We start from the raw sequence: 19,413 nt of genomic DNA, 5'->3' as shown, positions 1-19,413 counted from the left end.
ATTTGTGGAGAAGAGTCGTATATTTTTTTCGTCTACATGGGTAAATTCAACTCAAATTTGGCCTCACCTTTAGCAGGTCAAAAGGGTAATGTCAAATTCACAAGCTTGTCAGTCTACAATCACTACTTGCACAGATCTAGTATCAAAATTGCCAATCGATAAAATTTTTAGTTTCAGATGATGAAGTCATGTATAGGGTGTCATCGATAACATAGGTCGTACAGCTAGTAAGCACGCACACACACACACACCACCCTGTATTTTATATATATATATATATATATATATATATATATATATATATATATATATATATATATTATATATATATATATATATATATATATATATATATATATATATATATATATATATAGACTGAGAATCTAGGAACTTGTAGTTGTCACTCTACAGGCTGTTTCATGCGCTAAACAATCATCAGGAGTCAGGACTCCTGATGATTGTTTAGCGCATGAAACAGCCTGTAGAGTGACAACTACAAGTTCCTAGATTCTCAGTATATATATATATATATATATATATATATATATATATATATATATATATATATATATATATATATACCATCCTGTTTTATTACTAGCTCTGCATTCATCGTTTGCCAATGCTCCAAAGTAAGAGTGAGGGGGTTCATCAGGTTATCTATGGTCAAATGCTACTGAAAAGTAGGAATGGGGAGTAATTCAAAAAAAGGCAGAGATAATCTGGTATTGGACTTAATGGTAAAATTTAAGGGTATACCTCGATTGTATGTATTGCACAGACTAAATGCTACAAGACACTGTCTTATGTATCCCTTTAACAACCCTAGAAATATCTACATTTTCCAGTAAATGTGTACCAAAGACAATCTTTACATTACAATCAATGACCCTACAAGGAAGTTGTACTGCGTTGTTGCTCAATACTACCTTAGACAGTTCTTTGCAACTTGGAAAAAAGCACAGAGTAGGAGTCTTGTGTTGGTTTGTATATAGAGAATGTAGGATCATGTAGTGAAGGAAAGGACAATGGAGAATTTGAAATGGGAGAGGGCCAGGGAAGAGTTTCCATGTGGCAAGTTGGGAGAGGGGAAACTGGTGGTTGGTTTCGGAAGATTTTCAAATCATAGCATGAGGACCGTTGCAAACAGCTTTCACTTTTCCATCAGAATTGGAAAATTGTTCTGAGTTCCAAGGATAGCCTTTTAAGTCCTAGGATTAAGATCACTTGAAACCAGCCAGCTGGCTGCCCCTGCATAAACATGTTCATTCATCCCATCCCCATCAGATTTGATTAAAATATCAACAAAGATGATTATTAGGAGTGTATTAAAATATTAATTATTATAATTATCACGTGCATCAAAGGTTAAAAGTCTACCCCTGGATATGAAAAAATGGAACATGAAAGTAACCATTCTGTTTGTACAGAACTCCAGTCAACTTAGTTTTAAAGTAAGAATTGCATATCTGCTGTCTTATTTGAATATGTGTGGTTTTAAATCGAGTGGTTTTATAGAATTTATTTTGGTTCAAACCGCCCTCAAACTGAAAAGATAAAGTTTTTTGCCGACACCCAAGTTTTGAATTTTGCCTGAAGCTTTCTTCAAACTTGTCATGTTTTTTAATTAGCATTTGCAGTCCATCAATATTTTGAAACCAAGGTTGTGATTATTTTGACCAAGTGATTGTGTACACCAGTGACAGCCAAATGTACACTAATGACAGCCAAATGTACGCCAGTGACAGTCAAATGTACACTAATGACAGCCAAATGTACACTAGTGACAGCCAAATGTACACCAGTGACAGCCAAATGTACACTAATGACAGCCAAATGTACACCAGTGACAGCCAAATGTACACTAATGACAGCCAAATGTACGCCAGTGACAGTCAAATGTACACTAATGACAGCGAAATGTACACTAATGACAACCAAATGTACACTAATGACAGCCAAATGTACACCAGTGACAGCCAATTGTACACTAATGACAGCCAAATGTACACTAATGACAGCCAAATGTACACTAATGACAGCCAAATGTACACTAATGACAGTTGAATGTTTCATGGATAGAAGTTTTGTCTGTTATTCAATGTTCTGTTGCCAAAATTGAAAGTGAACAAAAAGGTTCAAAAATTGAGCAATGTGTGCATAATGCATCCATCTGTACCTGTTCCTATTATGTTTATCCACAAATGCTGTTTAGGCCTGTGTAATTCCCCAATATATTTCTAAAAAGTTCATATGACTCAATAGAAACTGGCAGTTATTGTTTTAAATATGAACTTTCACCCTTGTGTCCTCTCACATTTTCCTCTGCTCCACTACAGCTCTGCCAAAACAGAAATTACAGAAGCATTCTTTATCCTCCTGTGAGTCAGGTTGGAATTTCTATCTTTGATGAATACTTGTTCCTCATATTGTTGACTTCAATTTGTGTTTATGACTCAACTTGTTTCATTTCTACTGTAATTAATGGATGACAATATCATAAATAGATGATCAAGTCTGTGAAGTATCTTTTGCAGAACATCAGGAAAACTGTGTTCACATCACAGTACCATAATGATATAACTTGACAGCAGATTAATATTCTACTCTAGAATTATCACATAATACAAAGTTTGGCAGCTGTTTTACCTAAGAATGTTTAAAAAATTGATAATATAAAGGCTGTTATCACAAAATAATAAGAATGTTGATTCAACACTTTTCTTGGTGGTCAGGTCAAGAGGCATAAATTTTCTGTGCATGTTCACTTCACAATAAAGTAATACTGTTTTGGGACAGATGTCTCAGGTAAGCGTAGCTTCAGTTAGTAACTCACCTTTTCCAAAAAGTCACCATAGTGTGGTCTCTCCAGAGTGTTTAAAATTGTCCAGTTAGCTGTGATCAAGAGGAGTGGTCAGGTGAAACGATTAATGAACTGCACCATGAATCCGAGATGTCTTTCTTTGAATTTGGAAAGGAAACACCGTTTTCAACGAAAACAGGCATACAACTATGTTAACATTAGCATCACAAACTTTTTCTGTAATCCTTATCAGTTTTTTAGCTCCCATAGCCATATGTATATATGGCAATGGAAGCTATTCTTATAGGCTAGGGAAATGTCTGTATGTATGTATGTCTGTATGTCTGTGTGTCTGTATGTCTGTATGTCTGTATGTCTGTATGTCTGTCCGTCAACATCAAAAACTCCAAAACCGCTGTACATTTCATCTTGATATTTGGTGTGTACATGGATGATGGGCTGTAGATGAGATTTTGTTCAAATGAAGTTGTCATTGCCAAAAATATGCAAATTAAGTGAAAAAATGTAAAAACGGTCAAAATTGAAAAAACTCAATAACCACTGAGCAGATTACATGAAAAATTAGCATGTAAGTACTTTGGGCTGACATGAAATGATTGTGCACATCTTGGGTCAGTATCTTGGACTTGCTATTTTTCTTGAATTTTTTTGTAATTTTCTCCCATTTTTGGTCAAAAAATCTCCTGCTCTGAAACCACAAGTTCGATTGATTTGAAACTTGGTATGGAAGTGCATAGGAGTGACCTTTCCCAAATTTAGGCAAATCGTGGTGAAATTTGCATATTTTTAGTTTACATGTCCATAGACTCCCATGTATAAGGCAGATCTCCATAGACTCCCATGTATAAGGCCACGAAAAATAAAAATTTAGTTTCTCATCGTATTCATATTGCAAAAAGGATGCAGTGACACAATTTTTAGTCCCCACGGATGAAGTCCAGTGAGCTTATAGATTGGGTCATGTCCGTCTGTTCGTCCATCCGTGAGTCCATCCGTTCACGCAGATATCTCGGATATTTTGACAAAATGTCATGTGACCTTGATGACCTTTGATCTCAAATATACATATTTGTCCATAACTCAGTAACCACAAGTGCTACCACCCTTCATATATGGTATGATGGGACAGCTTATGACGCCACATATTGTACCTCATTAATTATGCACATATCTAATTTTGAGCGAGCCAATAGAGCTAGAGGTCTGATTTATGGTATATAGGGATAACTTAGCAAAACAATTTTTTTGACAAAATGTCATGTGACCTCGGTGACCTTTGACCTCAAATATACATATTTGTCCATAACTCAGTAACCACAAGTGCTACAGCCTTCATGTATGGTATGATGGGACACCTTATGACGCCACATATTGTACCTCATTAATTATGCGCATATCTAATTTTGAGCGAGTCAATAGAGCTAGAGGTCTGATTTTTGGTATATAGGGATAACTTAGCAAAACAATTTTTTTGACAAAATGTCACGTGACCTCGGTGACCTTTGACCTCAAATATACATATTTGTCCATAACTCAGTAACCACAAGTGCTACAGCCCTCATGTATGGTATGATGGACACCTTATGACGCCACATATTGTACCTCATTAATTATGCACATATCTAATTTTGAGCGAGCCAATAGAGCTAGAGGTCTGATTTTGGTATATAGGGATAACTTAGCAAAACATTTTTTTTAACGAAATGTCACATGACCTCAGTGACCTTTGACCTCAAATATACATATTTGTCCATAACTCAGTAACCACAAGTGCTACACCCTTCATGTATGGTATGATGGGACACCTTATGACGCCACATACTGTACCTCAATAATTATGCGCATATCTCATTCTGAGCGAGCCAATAGAACTGGATGTCTGAATTTTGGTATATAGGGATAACTATAGGAGAGAAATTTTTTGACCAATTGTCATGTGACCTCGATGACCTTTTACCTAAAATATATGTTTATGTCAATAAATAAGTAACCACAAGTGCTATGTCCTTTGTATTTAGTAGGATGGGAGACCTTATGACAACACATGCTTTACCTCATTAATTATGTACACATCTAATTCTGGGCAAGCGAATAGAGCTAGAGATCTGATTTTTTGGCATATAGGGATTAATTAGCAATATAATTTTTTTTTCAAAATGTCATGTGACCTCGATGACCTTTGACCTTGATTATACATATAATGCATATTTCAGTAACCACAAGTTCTATACCCTCCAATTTTGATAGGATATTAGACCTTAAGATGTCACATCTTGTACCTCATTTATAATGCGCATATGTATTTCTTGGCTGGCCAATACTGCTAGAGGTCTGATCTTTTTTCCCGATTTAGAACCATAACTTAGACATGCCTCATGTGTTTCAAATTGGGAACAACGACATAAACCTATGTGCCCATAGATCTCAACATATACACTCCAGTGATACTTCTTAATGACCACATTTACCTGCCCCATCAAGACTAATACTCCTATTACAAGTGGGGACTATGTCATTGTAAATGACTTGTTGAGTTAATGGTTGTATCACAGTATTCGATATATCTAATTCTGTATTTTTTCCATTTTATATTCTGAATAATTACATTAAACATATTTCACTGTCTCCAGTACATTTCATTTAAGTATTTTCACTTCATGCACTTTATCCCTTTCACACATGTTCGAATATTTGACCAGAGAACAAACACTAAATAGTCCAGGATGGGAGCTACAGTGTCATTGACGCTATTTTTCTCATTTTCTTCACCTAAGACTGTCAATGATGACTGTCATAAGGCCACATGGAATGTGTATGTCAGGAAATACTGAAGTAACTCCAAAAGTAACTTCCTAAATATTCATATCAACCCTCGGAAAGAATTGCTGAAGATGTTGAAAAGTTTATGAAAGTGTCATTTTTCTCAACACAATAATTTTGGTACGTGTTTGTTTAAGTTAGCAAGACTAATTCAGATATCTGAATAGTACGTATGAACTTACACAGATAAAGTAACCAGGTAATATTGCATCAGGAAGGGCACAAATGAATATGAAATCTGCTTAGCAGTGACAAATATCTTTTGATATTTAAACATATTTCAATACCTGTTTTATAGTAATTACTATTGTGTTTTTGGTTTGAAAAATAATTGCAGTCAGATTTCCTTACACGCCCACACAACTCTTGCTTAGATGTACCTATGTATCAGTCACACTGTGCACAGCCAAGATATATCAAAACATGAAATATGGAGATGACAATTATCATAAATCTGGTAAAAGATATCAGTAGGTGTCATAAACTGTAGTGAGGGCAAACAGCTGGGATGTCTACAGTGGATGACTTCAGAAATGAGCCAACAAATGGCAGAAGTGGAAAGTTAACAGTGCGTGGAGAGTTGTGCACCACTTGCAGAAAACTTACTGGGGAATGTCAGCCCATCTTCATCTCTACAGGGCCATTACTGGATGTGTAAATACCATGTCTATGTTTCTTAATAACAACACCTGTCTATTGTTTTATTTAGAGCAACTTATAGGCTGGTCAAGTAACCTCCGGAAATTCATCTCGCATTACCAAACTGAACTATCAGGGGATGGCAATGCCAGTCGTCTCTAACCATAAACATGTTTTTGACCAGGTATAACATCTGTAGACATCAGTTAGCTTTGCTTGAGTTCAACACAACAGAGTGTCATAACAGGGATTCACACTTGAATATGATTCAAAATCAGTCTTTTGTTTCGCTGTATGTATGCGGTATTTGTTTCCTGATGATGATCAAAGTGGAGTTTGCTTCTGCCTCACCTTATCGTGTCATTCCATCTATTGGTAACTGTACTGGATGTGTCCTCAACCCAATTCTATGGACATTATGGCATCCATGATTTTATGGTCCAAAAGTCAAAGGAGGGGCTGTTTTACACTCTCACAAGTAGCCACTTTTAACTTTCCTGGTTTCACACACAGAAAAACTACAAATTTTTAATTCCCAAACCATTTTTACTGCTCTGTGTTCATAACACTTGTCTCGTAGGTCTGCATTGTACAAAAGATGGGTGGTACAGTTGCTGTATAGTTTGGTTCTATTGTTCACAGTCTTAGTTCTGTTACTTCACCAAGGCCTATCAGAGCCTATCAGGTTTTTGTTCAAAATGGTATGGAGAAACTATGCAACCAGATAGTCTTTGTCTGTTTAAACTATCCTTTTCAAAAGTGTACTCTGCCCAGGTTGTACTTGCCGTTGGTAATCGTTTGTTGGTTTTTCCATCATACCATGGTTGGCCTCATTGTGCGGCTGTTCTCCCTATGACTACATTGCCGCTGAAGTCCATTGTTGTCATTGCCTCACTAAGGCTCTGCCCAGAAATTTTGTACATGGCAAATTTGTATCAATGTGGCTCCTTGTAAAGTATCAAACACACATCCCTTGGAATCTGCCGTTATTTTGATAAAGATATTTAGGTGACTGTCATCAAGTGCATCAGTACGGGTTTGGACAAAGGACGGACTGTCACTTCAGTAACTTTTGGTAGATATGAAAAAGTTGGAGTTCTAGGAAATTGGAAATGAAGGCAATAACAATATTAATTAAAATTAAATAGAAGCCTGTTTGAATGGTGTTGATTAATGTTGTAAAAGATGTTTGATTTTCGTGATGATAATATGTCTTTTACATTTTGGCACCCACGTGCTCATTGTGTTGGTGTGAACGTATTATCGTACAGAACATCCCTATTGGCCGAACTCTAATTTGACTAAGTGGTTTCTATTTCCAGTATCTATTGTCCCCATGGAACTCTATGTAGGTTTCTTGTTTTTTTTACTTTCCAGCAAACCTTGACAGCATTAATTTTCACTCCTTGACAGTATTGTGCATTTAATTAGAACAAATTCAGCATATGCTTGGAGAACCATAAACTGACAGTTGTTTAATTCCATCAGCTGAGCAGTCGCTACCATAAAAAATTAGTTGATGGCAATCCCAGAAACATTGTAATTGATCAAAACTACTACTACTTCCAAGACAAACCTTGTGAATTTTCAGAACCATGGGAAAAGCATCCCGTGGCCCAAATTACCAATGCAAGTGGTGGTACTGGCCAAAAGTTGTACAGAGGAATAACTCAAAAAAGTACCACATGAAAAGCCAATTTTCATGTGAACCAACAGCACTCTCAACTGTTTGTATATTTTTACTCTAATTGTAGACTTGCCCTGAATCTATGGGCTTATAAACATCAAAACAGAATAATTGAAGGAATAAACTTCAGCAGACCGGTATGTTGATGGTGAGGTGATCATGACATTGAAGCTATACACTTTGGCAGACTGTCGTGTAGATTGTTAGATGAATGTAAAATTTACTTAGCTAGTTAGTAAGTACAGCATACACACAAGAAAAGCCAATTTGCTGGTGGACACGTCAACTGCAACTGGTCACATCTTTCAGACTTTTTAGTGAACATCAATGCCATGTTAAATTTGTTCTTCTTCATTAACATTTCATTAGTTTTATTTGCTCAGAAACCCATGGCATAGTGGAAGCCAATTACCAGCTACTGTTGGGCTTTTCATCAAGCTGAGTGTCTATTACCAGTGCAAGGTCCATAGAATATAACACAAATTCATGCTGGATTGCTACACTGCAGCCCATTGTCAAGGTCATTGTTGAGTATTGATAATTAACTAAATATAGATTGCAGGAAAAACTACACATTGTACATACTGGTAGAGTTAAAAACCCTTCTCTAAGCTTACAGTGGAAAACATTGATTGGAAATTCTTCCTGGAAAACAATACAAAATGCTCTTTCTTGTCAAATATCTTTTATTTTGCTGCTACTTTTTGACATTTCAAACCAAGAATTTTTCTATTGTCTGTATGTGAGAAATTTGTCGTATAAGTGATCTGTTTTTGTAATTTATTCAATACGACAATATTGAGGAGTTTAATTAAAAATATTGCAGTTGCCTAACAAGAGTTAATGAAAGGTCAAAAATATTGGAAAACATACGGCAGATTTAGGCACCATTTATTTTACCTTAAACAGGTTTGAATTACTGTTAAAGATACTTAACCCTTTCGCCACCATGGTTTAGCCCAAACCCATTGTTATCAATGGTGATTGTGGACCTGTTTACAGGGAATTGGGGGTGAACAGGTTAATTAAACTGTAAGATTATTGGTGAGTTATGAAACACAATACAAAGGTATACAGCAATAATTTGCTTGATCAGTTTTAAAACTTTGTTAAATGCTTGGCTACGTTCTCAAATTTATTGAGTACCCCTCATTCTTCTCCCGTCTTTGAAGCATCCCCATCTTTTAGTGACCCCTTTGATTCCTGATTCCCCTCCCCCACCATAAATAATGATGGCTTCCTAATCGTACAGTTCTTTTATCAACAGTCTTCATTGGAATAAAATATAGGTGGCATTTTCCAAACCTTGATTTTGACAGTAGGCAAAGTATACCAGTTTCATTGAATCCAGTAAAAATTGCTAAAAAGCAAAGGCAAAGCTCAAGTTAGACCTGCTGATATAGTTTAACACCAGTAGAACCAGTATTTGTTCAAGGCCCACATTTTCTCTCCTGGTATGAAAAGCAATATTGCCAGCCTGGCTGAAGAACAAGAGGACTACCATTGGCAGGTTACAAGTACCACCCTCCTAATGGGGTCTCTCAGGGATTATGGTACTAAGTGACTTTGAAGTTCAACAGTATTCAAAATATTCATAAAAGTTCAATATTCAAAAAAATGCTTCTCACTTCATTAAGGTAGAATGCACGATGGGAACAGATATATAGATTCAAATTTTTATATAACACTTGACAAGTCTACCGCTTGTGGGGGTTCATTTTGAAGCTCCTTGATGAAAAATGTTTTCACCGTCTCTTTTTGTTAAAATCGAAAATATCATTTGTTCTCACTGAGTTAACATGAAGGTGATGGCCTTTTGGAATTTCAAATATTGGTAAAAGTCAGGGTAGCATGCCTTCATGGTAGCAAATTTTGCACGGTGATCCCGGATTTTTACTCTTAATTTTGAAAGGGAATTGAAAGTTTCCTAGAGGAAAGTTTGTGCAGAAGTTTGTCTTTCAATTTTGAGGCTCGTACTACCTTAATGTAGAATCTGAGAGCAGTATTGATGTGTTAAACTCATTTGACGCAATCACACATTTAATATTGTGCAGAGCTTTGTCTGATAAAATATGCTAGTATCCTGTAACTTGCTAATGAATACTAGCTTGTCTTTTATTTTGAACCATCTGTAAACTATCACTTTCTGTAATTGGTTTTAAATATTTAGTACAGTTTGGCCAGTTCTTTTCAAATTACAGATGGTAAGAATCTCGTACATACATGTATTATCTTTCATACTTGTAAACAGATTAGGCAGAGTTGATATTTGGGCAAACAGATTTATCCTGTGTAACTGCTAGAGTAAGCCTTTTCATACCATATCGTACCACCTTTCTGGCTGTTTCTTCTTTGCCCCTTCTGTCAGTTTTAGTAGATGGTCCAGTCCAATCGTTTAAGGTAGTATGTGCCTTGAAAGTGAAAGACTTAAACTTTTGCTCAAACTTTCCTGAATGAAACTTTCTACCATTCTCTTACCAAATCAACAATAAAAATCTGGGGTCATGGTGCAAAGTTGGAACTAGCGAAACAAAATACCAAACATTTTGCAATATTTTAAATTCAAAATGGCTGCCATTCCTGTGTTAACTCAATGGAGGAAAATAAATTTTGGATTTTTGAAAAACTAAGACAGTGAAAGTTTTTCTTTCTCCAAGAGCATTAAAATTAGCCCCTACAAGTGGTAGATCAGAAAAGAATTTGAGAGTCCGACTATCTGTCCCCGAGGCACATTCTACCTTTTAACCCTTTGAACCGGCTCGGACAGAAATGTCCGATGACGTCATAGAGTACCAGGGGGCCAGGGTGCAAAGGGTTAATACAAACAGTAGGTTTACTACAGTTTGAGCAAGGAGTAGTGGGTGAACTGTTCAATTTTTTCTGGGAATGTCATATAGTTTGAGATCCCAGGCCTTTAGAGGTAACCAGAGCACTCTTTGGCAAAGCCAAGCGTTAAGCTAAGTCCCCATTGACACTGCACACATGTTTGACCTGGATGTTGTGTCTTAATAAGCAGAGCTTGCATGATCATTGCTCTGTTCTGGCAACAGCAGTGAAGATGCTTTGTCATGCCCGATTCCCAAATGGAACCATTGGTTTATTCTGTTGTTGGCCCTGTGGAATGACTTTGGTCTCATATGAAGTGGGAATAAGTTGACAAAAACTTGGGTTCTCCTTGAGGGGATTTTGAGGCGCAATGCCTGTCCTTTTTGGACAAATTTGTTTATATGTTAATAACTACACAAAAAATAAATTTGTATCAGGAAAATATAAAAAGTAGGTATTGTTATGTAAGTTAGCTGCCCCTCTGTTTTTCTAAGCATTGGAGAACACTGCAAACATATCAAAATAATCAAATTGTTTTGTTACAGTTTGGGTTAAGGTAGGAAAATTTGATCTTTCATTTCATCTAACAATGTTCATACTCATTTGTCTGTATGGGTAGTCCTGCCCTTGTACTTGCTGTATGGTCCATGAGCAACCCCAGTAATTTCCGTAGGAAACTACCGAGTTTGCTATCCTTTTCTGAAATATGGAAACATATAGTCCTGTTTGTAAAGTAGGTATCACCTGGTCCATTTTTTTTGTTACTATTTCAGTCCTCCAATCTGTCAATCTGCACCATGTGTTCAAACTTATATTTAATGAAAAGTTGTGTTTGTCATAGACTTCTGAAAAGCTGTGTCATTTCTTCATTTCTGTTTCCCGAACAATATTGATCAGGATCCTTAATGTGAAATGGTGGAGTTGAAAAAAACTGTAAAGAGTTAAACTTGAATATAAACAGAGTAGAGACTGCTCTCCTGTGTCGTGGTGTGAGATAAACTAAACAGGTAGTTTTCCATTAATGTGATCCTTGTACAAGTCATAGTTGATAATCAGGATAATGCTATGATGTTCTGGTGTGTGAAAGTGTTTGTGGGCAAGTAGCTGTAACTTTTGATTTTTTTCCATCATTTTTATTTTGTATGTCAATCGCAAATTTTTGTCCTACTCCCAAAAGCATGTTAAAACCCCGTTTAGCTTGTCAATACAACTTCTATACATTTAGAATGCATTGTTATTGTGCGCATGTGAATTCAGGACCAGAACTCACTCGTCAACGATAACAATGCAGTTTGCACATGTACAGGACAAGTTGTCAAACTGAATACTGTGTACCTCAACATGCTTTGGGGAGTATGATAAGGACTTTTAGTCAACATTTTAAAAACAAAAATAGAGAAAAATCCTAAAAGATTAGAGCTTCTGTCCCTTTAAAGTGGTATGTGTCCCATAGACAATTTCTTGAAAATTGAAAAGTTTGCAATACTTAATTGGTATACTGTCTGTGTGGACATATTTTGAAGTCTGTTGAGTGTTTGAAGTTTCACTGTCTCATTTTAGTGAAAATCAAGACAATTTTTGATAACTATGAAGGACAATAATATCATGAGGTGTAGCGGCCACTTTGAATTTCAAATATCTCTTAATTTAAGGTAATTTTTTTACTATACTGAAATTTGCATGGTGATGCCAAGTTTTTTTTCTTGATTATGAAAGAGAATAGTTGAAAATTTTTATTTTGAAAAGTTTGAACAGTGGATTGAATTTCTGAAGTGTATGTCTCGTTCAGTTGACTTGTCAGGAAGTTTTATCCTTTGATATGATTGACCTAATTGAGTTACCGCAGCAAAATGTAGTACAAAAACATATAAACAAGTAAGCTGATTTGTCAATTTATGCTATTTCAAGTCAAAAGGAGGTTAATATAATTGTTAAGAGAGAAGAAACATTTGCAATGTTAGGTTGTAGACCCTCTTTTGTGGGATCCTGGGAGGAAATACTAAGAAATTCAATTGTATAAAACTATTGATTTGAAGGGTACGAACCTGCTCAGGAATCTATTCAACAGTTGTGATTGACTCCAATTTGATCAAAATCGGATGTGGAGATGGATTATGTAGTGAGTTGAACAACAGCTGACGGGAACAACAAAGAACAAATAAAGGTTTATACATTGCCATCCCTACATCTGATTTCAATCAGACTGGATGTACACATAAATTACAAAGACTCTTGAGAGACTTTCGTGTCATTTAATTGTATATTACTCTTCAGAAAAAGACAATATTTATGCAAAATATGAAAATATGCCAACTGTTTTTCATGCTGAAAGAAAGGCCAATTTGTTGATATTATAATAAAATAAATATTCCGATCACACTATTCCTTTTAGTTTTTATGGTGTCCAAGAGAGCGACTTTTAACAGTCTGTAAATACCAATGAACGTCTTCTTTTAGAAATGAAGTAAATTGGGTTAAAGAAATTATTTCATTATTTCTTTGTATTTTTAATGATTATACATATTTTTTTGTTTCTGGGTTATGTGGAAGGGATATTATCACCTTGTGACAGATGAACTAAGTCTTAAGGTGGTTGGAAAGGCTAGAGCGTCAGTTATAAATTTCAACAAAACTATGAAAATATAAAAGTAGTCAACATTCTCTGTGGAATAAAAAAAAACTAGACATTTGGGCACAAAGGCATTGCAGAGTTATAGCCTGTTAAAACTTCTGAAAAACTGACCAAATAAGAAGAAGTTGGGGAGTCCTTAGTGTATTAACTATGGTAGAGGTCCCCTAGCTTTTAATAAAATGTTTGAAAAGGGAAAGTCATTATTTGCTGTTTTTTAGGAAAGTTTGACAAGGCGGTGCTGGCATTCAGAGTGAGTGACTGCTATTGTAAATGCATTTTTAGATTCTTTGAGTGTCAAAGAGGTGTCAAAAGTGAGATTAACCAAAAAAAATGCTCTATGACTTCAAAAGAGGGGTGCAAATATGGCTTGTTTTCAATATTTTTGACAGAATAACAGTTTTCTTACATAATTGTATACCAATTAATCCAACTTTGAAATGAGATATGGACATGGAATTTTTACAGCCAATTAACAAGGTTTCAGATAAGATTTGTAAGGCACAATTTTCCTGTATTTGAAGTATTTTTGAAAAATCACATTTTGAAATTGAAAGAATTTTTAATAATTTTTTGATATATAAATATAAACCCATGTAAAATCATAAAAACAAATTTTATTTACAAATCCTGCAGTACAAATCTTACAATAAATAGTGTCAACATATTTATAACTAATTTGGTAATATTAATACTATCCAATTATTATTAAATTCAAATATGTAAAAAAAATATGACACATTAAATTTGAATATTTACTGGTGTCATATTTCAAAATCATGGCTGCAAATATACAATTTTTATATTCTTTGGAGAGAATATTAAGTAAGGGAGTTATACTGAAAATTTGAACTAAATATCTTGATTCTAACACTTGAAACTTGACATTAACTCTGAGAAAAGAATTGGTGCAAAAATAGCCTTTCCAACCACCTTAACACATTGAAAAACCAAGTACATGTATGCATGATTGGCCACTTTGTGCATCAAGACCAGACCACAGTCTTTCTTTATTGTAACCCTTTCACCTCTATTTGTGGTATAATCCTATTGTCAAAAAGTTTTCAAATATGACTCAAAATGTAATGTATAGTTAGCTAAGGTAGTGATTCATAGAAATGTGTCCTACTTTTAATCCCATATTTGGTGTGTATATATATATATATATATATATATATATATATATATAGAGAGAGAGAGAGAGAGAGAGAGAGAGAGAGAGAGAGAGAGTGAGTTTGAGTTTATATTAGAAGTTGGCAGTATTTGCATGTCTATGTCTATATGTATGTATGTGTTGAGGGTAGATGCATGCTCAACTGTAAATGGGCATTTGTTGAGATGAAGTTAGCGTTACTAAAAATATGCTAATGATGTTGTTTTCTTGATGATTATTTCTTGATGCATTGCCAAATATTGTGAAATGCAACATTTCAACATGACACCTTTACTTTGGTATGGTGGATGGTATCACAAATTTTGATGTACCAGGCTGCATGTTGTGGTATGTATGTGTCCATTACAACAGTTGCTAACCAATACATACTTTGCCTTCTTATTTGATGGATGGAGCATCAAAATATGTTCAAATGCACTTCACATTATGAATATAACAAACTAAGGCCCATGGAAGTTCTTGAATATACCTGTGCTCACTCATTCTGGCATGCCACATGTAAACCAAATGAAAGCAAAGTTTATTTGATGCTATTTTTATATAGGGGAGGTTTTGGTAGGAAAATAGGCAGGTAAAATTAACAAATTAGTGGTCAGATGCTTATAGTCAGTCACCATTTAGTTTCATAAGAGGAAAGAATAGGGCTCTCAAAAGTCTTATGTCATGGATCCTTAGACAGTATTTGCTGTATTTTGTAAAAATTGTCCGACCAGTTAGAATATGGAAAAGGAAACTATATTGTAATTAATTATAGATTGGAATTAATTATAGATTGGAATATGGCGTGTCAGCATTTTCCTCTGAACTATCAAAAATGTGTTCTGAGAAGTTTGCAGTTTTTATATTCGCCTGCTAGCTTTCTGTTGTTTGCAGTTTTTATATCTATTTGTTAGCTTTCTGTTGTTTGTGGTTTTTATATCTGTCGTTTGCTAGCCTTCTATTGTCAAACATTGATGTCATGTACTTGAAGCAAAGGGTCTGATAATATGATACTGTTGCATTGGTTTTACAGCAGTGTGTTTAACCAAAGTTACTGGTACAGTAATTCATGCGTTTAAAATGAAAAGGTTCTTGATATGTGAGAAGTGTGCAATTCTAATTTGTTTGTTCATGCTACAATAAAAGAAGCAAAGACCAAAAACAACGCCACAAAACTAACAAGAAATCATCATTGTTTAGTCATGTGATAATAATAGAAAGTTGTGTTAGGGTGCAGATATTGGAAAATGTAACTATGATTTGCAAAATAACTAAAACCAAAACAACGCAAAACAAAAAACCTGCACAAATAACTCCTCAAAAAACCTAGCCAAAGCAAATTAAAACAACACATGATTTTCCCATTTCCAGTGAAAAGTCCCTTACACAAGATTTTATTATATGGCTCAACCCCATTCCCGTAATGTGAAGGTGTACAGTATTATTGTTTAAGGTAGAACGCACCTCTGGGACAGATATTCAGACTCTCAAACTTTTACAATTCTTTTCTGATCCACCACTTGAGGGGGTTCATTTTAAAGCTCTTGGTGAAAGAAAACTTTTCACCATCTTAAGTTTTTCAAAACTTGAAAATTATGTTTTTCTTTATAGAGTTAACACAGGGATGGCGGCCATTTTGAATTTCAAATATCGGTAAATCTTGGGTAATTTGTGCCTCTGGTACCAAAACGGTGACCCTCTATTTTTATTTTTGATTTTGAAAGAGAATGGTTGAAATATTCCTTGAGGAAAGTTTGAGCAAAAGTGTAAGTCTCTCACTTCCGAGGCGCATACTACCTTAATCTACATTCCTACTTCGTAAAAGCACTGTCACCATCAAGTTGCTGCGAATTCGTAGCCTTTGCCACTCGGGTAGCTTGGTCACATGTCAAGGAGTGGCAGGGCTCGTTTTTGCAGCAAACCATCAAGATGATGTTTTAACTCATCTGTGAAATCTTCTGTAAACAGAACTACCCGGAAGGTGTGTCCTTTGCAACTGTCATTCCATGAAAAGTATTGAATCATACTACACTTTTGTTGTACCCTTCGTGGTACATATTTTTTAATTGTGCTGGATTATTTTCTCAAGTTTGGAATGATTGTGCAGTGAGGTGGTAGTCTGACTGATAATACTGGCAGTATTATCAGTCTGCTGTTAAGCATAAAACAACTTATTATTTATCTCCAGAACAATAGCTGTGATATGAGTATGTATGTGAGAAACGATCTGAGATAACATTGATACTTGAGAAGGCCCACCTTTTAATTTGACCTTGCGTATGATGTCAGATAATCAGGTTGAAGTGACAATTAAATTAGAATAAAAATCTCCTCCCTTGATGTGGAAAGATGACATCTGTCCGTTTTCTAATTGTCTCAAAAAGTAGAAATGACATATGTTGAGGATACATGTCGTTTGGCACTTGGCATAAAAGTGTGAAGATATGATTAATTTAATTGCAAGCTGGCATGTACTACCTTTGCAGTAGATTGGATAATGTTCCATGAGCGATGAATTATCAAATTTATTGCCCAGTATTTTGTTCCATACTTGAAGTACAATTTCTTGTTTTACAACACAAATTGTAATTGAAAGTGCCTGATGCATGTCAACTTACCAATCACAGCCTTGATGTGCTGAATGTCTGATATTATTGTTGACATCTGAATTTTAGTCCTGACCTGAATTAATCTATCAATATCAACATCACAACATATGGGTGACTGCTATTGACATTGGAAAGCAGTATCACTGTTGTGCAATACCGCAGCCAAGGAATAATATCAAGTAAACAAAGACTTTCATTGAAGAAATCCACCTGTCTTGGTTCAGTCCATCCAAACTTACTTCTAGCATGTAACAAAGTGGATTCTCAGCATACGTGTTTTTAATTGTTTAACGGCATGGACAAAACCCATATTTTACTATAGGTAAGCGGACGAGTAGGAGGCGGTTTACATAAAACTCCTCGGCCTGCGGGCCTCGGAGTTTTACTGGCAAACTGTACCGTTAAATTCCGTAAACCGCCGACTACGAGTTCGCTTACCGTGTTATACCACGAATTTGCCGAGTTTTAGAGCCTTGTTTGCACGCCGAAAGTTTTTATTTGTAATTTTAGTGCAGTGCACGTTGAAACTTTGGCAGGAAAACATTGACGCGTTTTGACACCTTGTTGAATGAAAGTATAAAAAATAACCCATGATTGGATAAAACAAAGTTGACGTGTGTTGCTATTGTAGTCACGATGACGTGTTGAGCACCTGGTTTTATTAGTCCCCGCGGACGAAGTCCGGCGGGGACTTATAGATTGGGTCCCGTCTGTGCGTCCGTCCGTCCGTCCGTCCGTCCGTCCGTCCGTCCGTCCGTCATCAACAGTTTCTCAGACACTGCTGAACCAATTTCGTTCAAACTTGGCACAAAGGCATAGCACTATGACCTACAGATGCACGTCGATTTATTTTGTGATACGATCGAATTTGGCCGCTAGGCGGCCATTTTGTTGTGATTTTCATGTCTTTGGACCATAACTCAGACATCCTTGAGCAGATTCTGTTCAAACTTGGCACAAAGGCATAACACTATGGCTTTCATATCCATGTCAAATAATTTTGCGATATGATCCAATATGGGCGCGAGGCGGCCATTTTGTTGTGATTTTACATGTCTTTTGACCATAACTCAGACATCCGTGAACAGATTCTGTTCAAACTTGACTCAAAGGCATAACACTATGGCCTACATCTGCATGTCAAACTATTTGCGATACGATCCAATATGGCCGCAAGGCGGCCATTTTGTTTGCGATTTTTCGTGTCTTTGAACCATAACTCAAACATCCTCCAACCGATTCTGTTCAAACTTGGCACAAAGACATAACACTATTGCCTACATATGCATGTCAAATTATATTGCGATACAATCCAATATGGGCGTGAGGCGGCCATTTTGTTGCGATTTACATGTCTTTGGACCATAACTCAGACATCCTTGAACCGATTCTGTTCAAATTTGGCACAAAAGCAAAACAGTATGCCCCTCATATGAACACCAATTTATTTCGTGAAATGATCCAATATGGCTGACAGGCGGCCATTTTTTTGCAATTTTTTCATGTCTTTGAACCGTAACTCAAACATCCTTATCCTTGAACCGATTTTGTTCAACTTGGCACAAAGGCAAAGCACGTACTATGGCATGCATATGCATGTATCAATTACACTTGCGATAGGATCCAATATGGCTGCAGAACTGCCATTTTGTTGGAATTTTGCATGTCTTTGAAGCGTAATTCAAAGGTCATTACACCCATTTTGTCCAAACTTGGCACAAAGATCAAGCACTATGGCATACATGTCAATTTACTTCGTGACATGTTCCAATATGGCTGCCAGATTGTCATTTTTTTCCAATATCGCTGCCAGATGGTCATTTTTGGATTTTTTCATGTCTTTGAGGCTTAATCATATGCAAATATTCCTTAACCAATGTTGTTGAGACTTGGTACAACGATAAAGTACTATGACATACATATGCATGTCTACTAATTTTGTGCTATGATCCATATGGTCAATAGACAGCCATTTGATTTCAATTTTGGTGTGATTTTTTTATGTCCTTGAAACATAAACATAGGTCACTGTCCCTCGATGGACTGATTTTGTTCAAACGTAATACATTCTTGTGCACATTAATTTGTTTCATTATATGATTTGAAATGGCTGATGGCTGATTACGACAACATACCCGATCCCATAGCATTTCGAAAATTCCACCAAACCATGTGTATAGTATGTGCCGTCATGACACTAGAGGCAGTGAGGGCATCGTTATG

The 19,413-nt window shown here is 35.8% G+C and overlaps 1 protein-coding gene across 1 annotated transcript in view; it reads left to right on the top strand.

Moving 5' to 3' along the window:
* LOC139120630 (bridging integrator 3-like) overlaps positions 1-19,413 on the top strand; it is a 67,380-nt gene that overhangs the window by 569 nt on the left and 47,398 nt on the right.

Source organism: Ptychodera flava, chromosome 20, assembly GCF_041260155.1.
Source record: "Ptychodera flava strain L36383 chromosome 20, AS_Pfla_20210202, whole genome shotgun sequence".
NCBI lineage: Eukaryota > Metazoa > Hemichordata > Enteropneusta > Ptychoderidae > Ptychodera > Ptychodera flava.
Note: the sequence above shows the minus strand (reverse complement) of the source record. Positions and strands in the feature narration are given on the sequence as shown.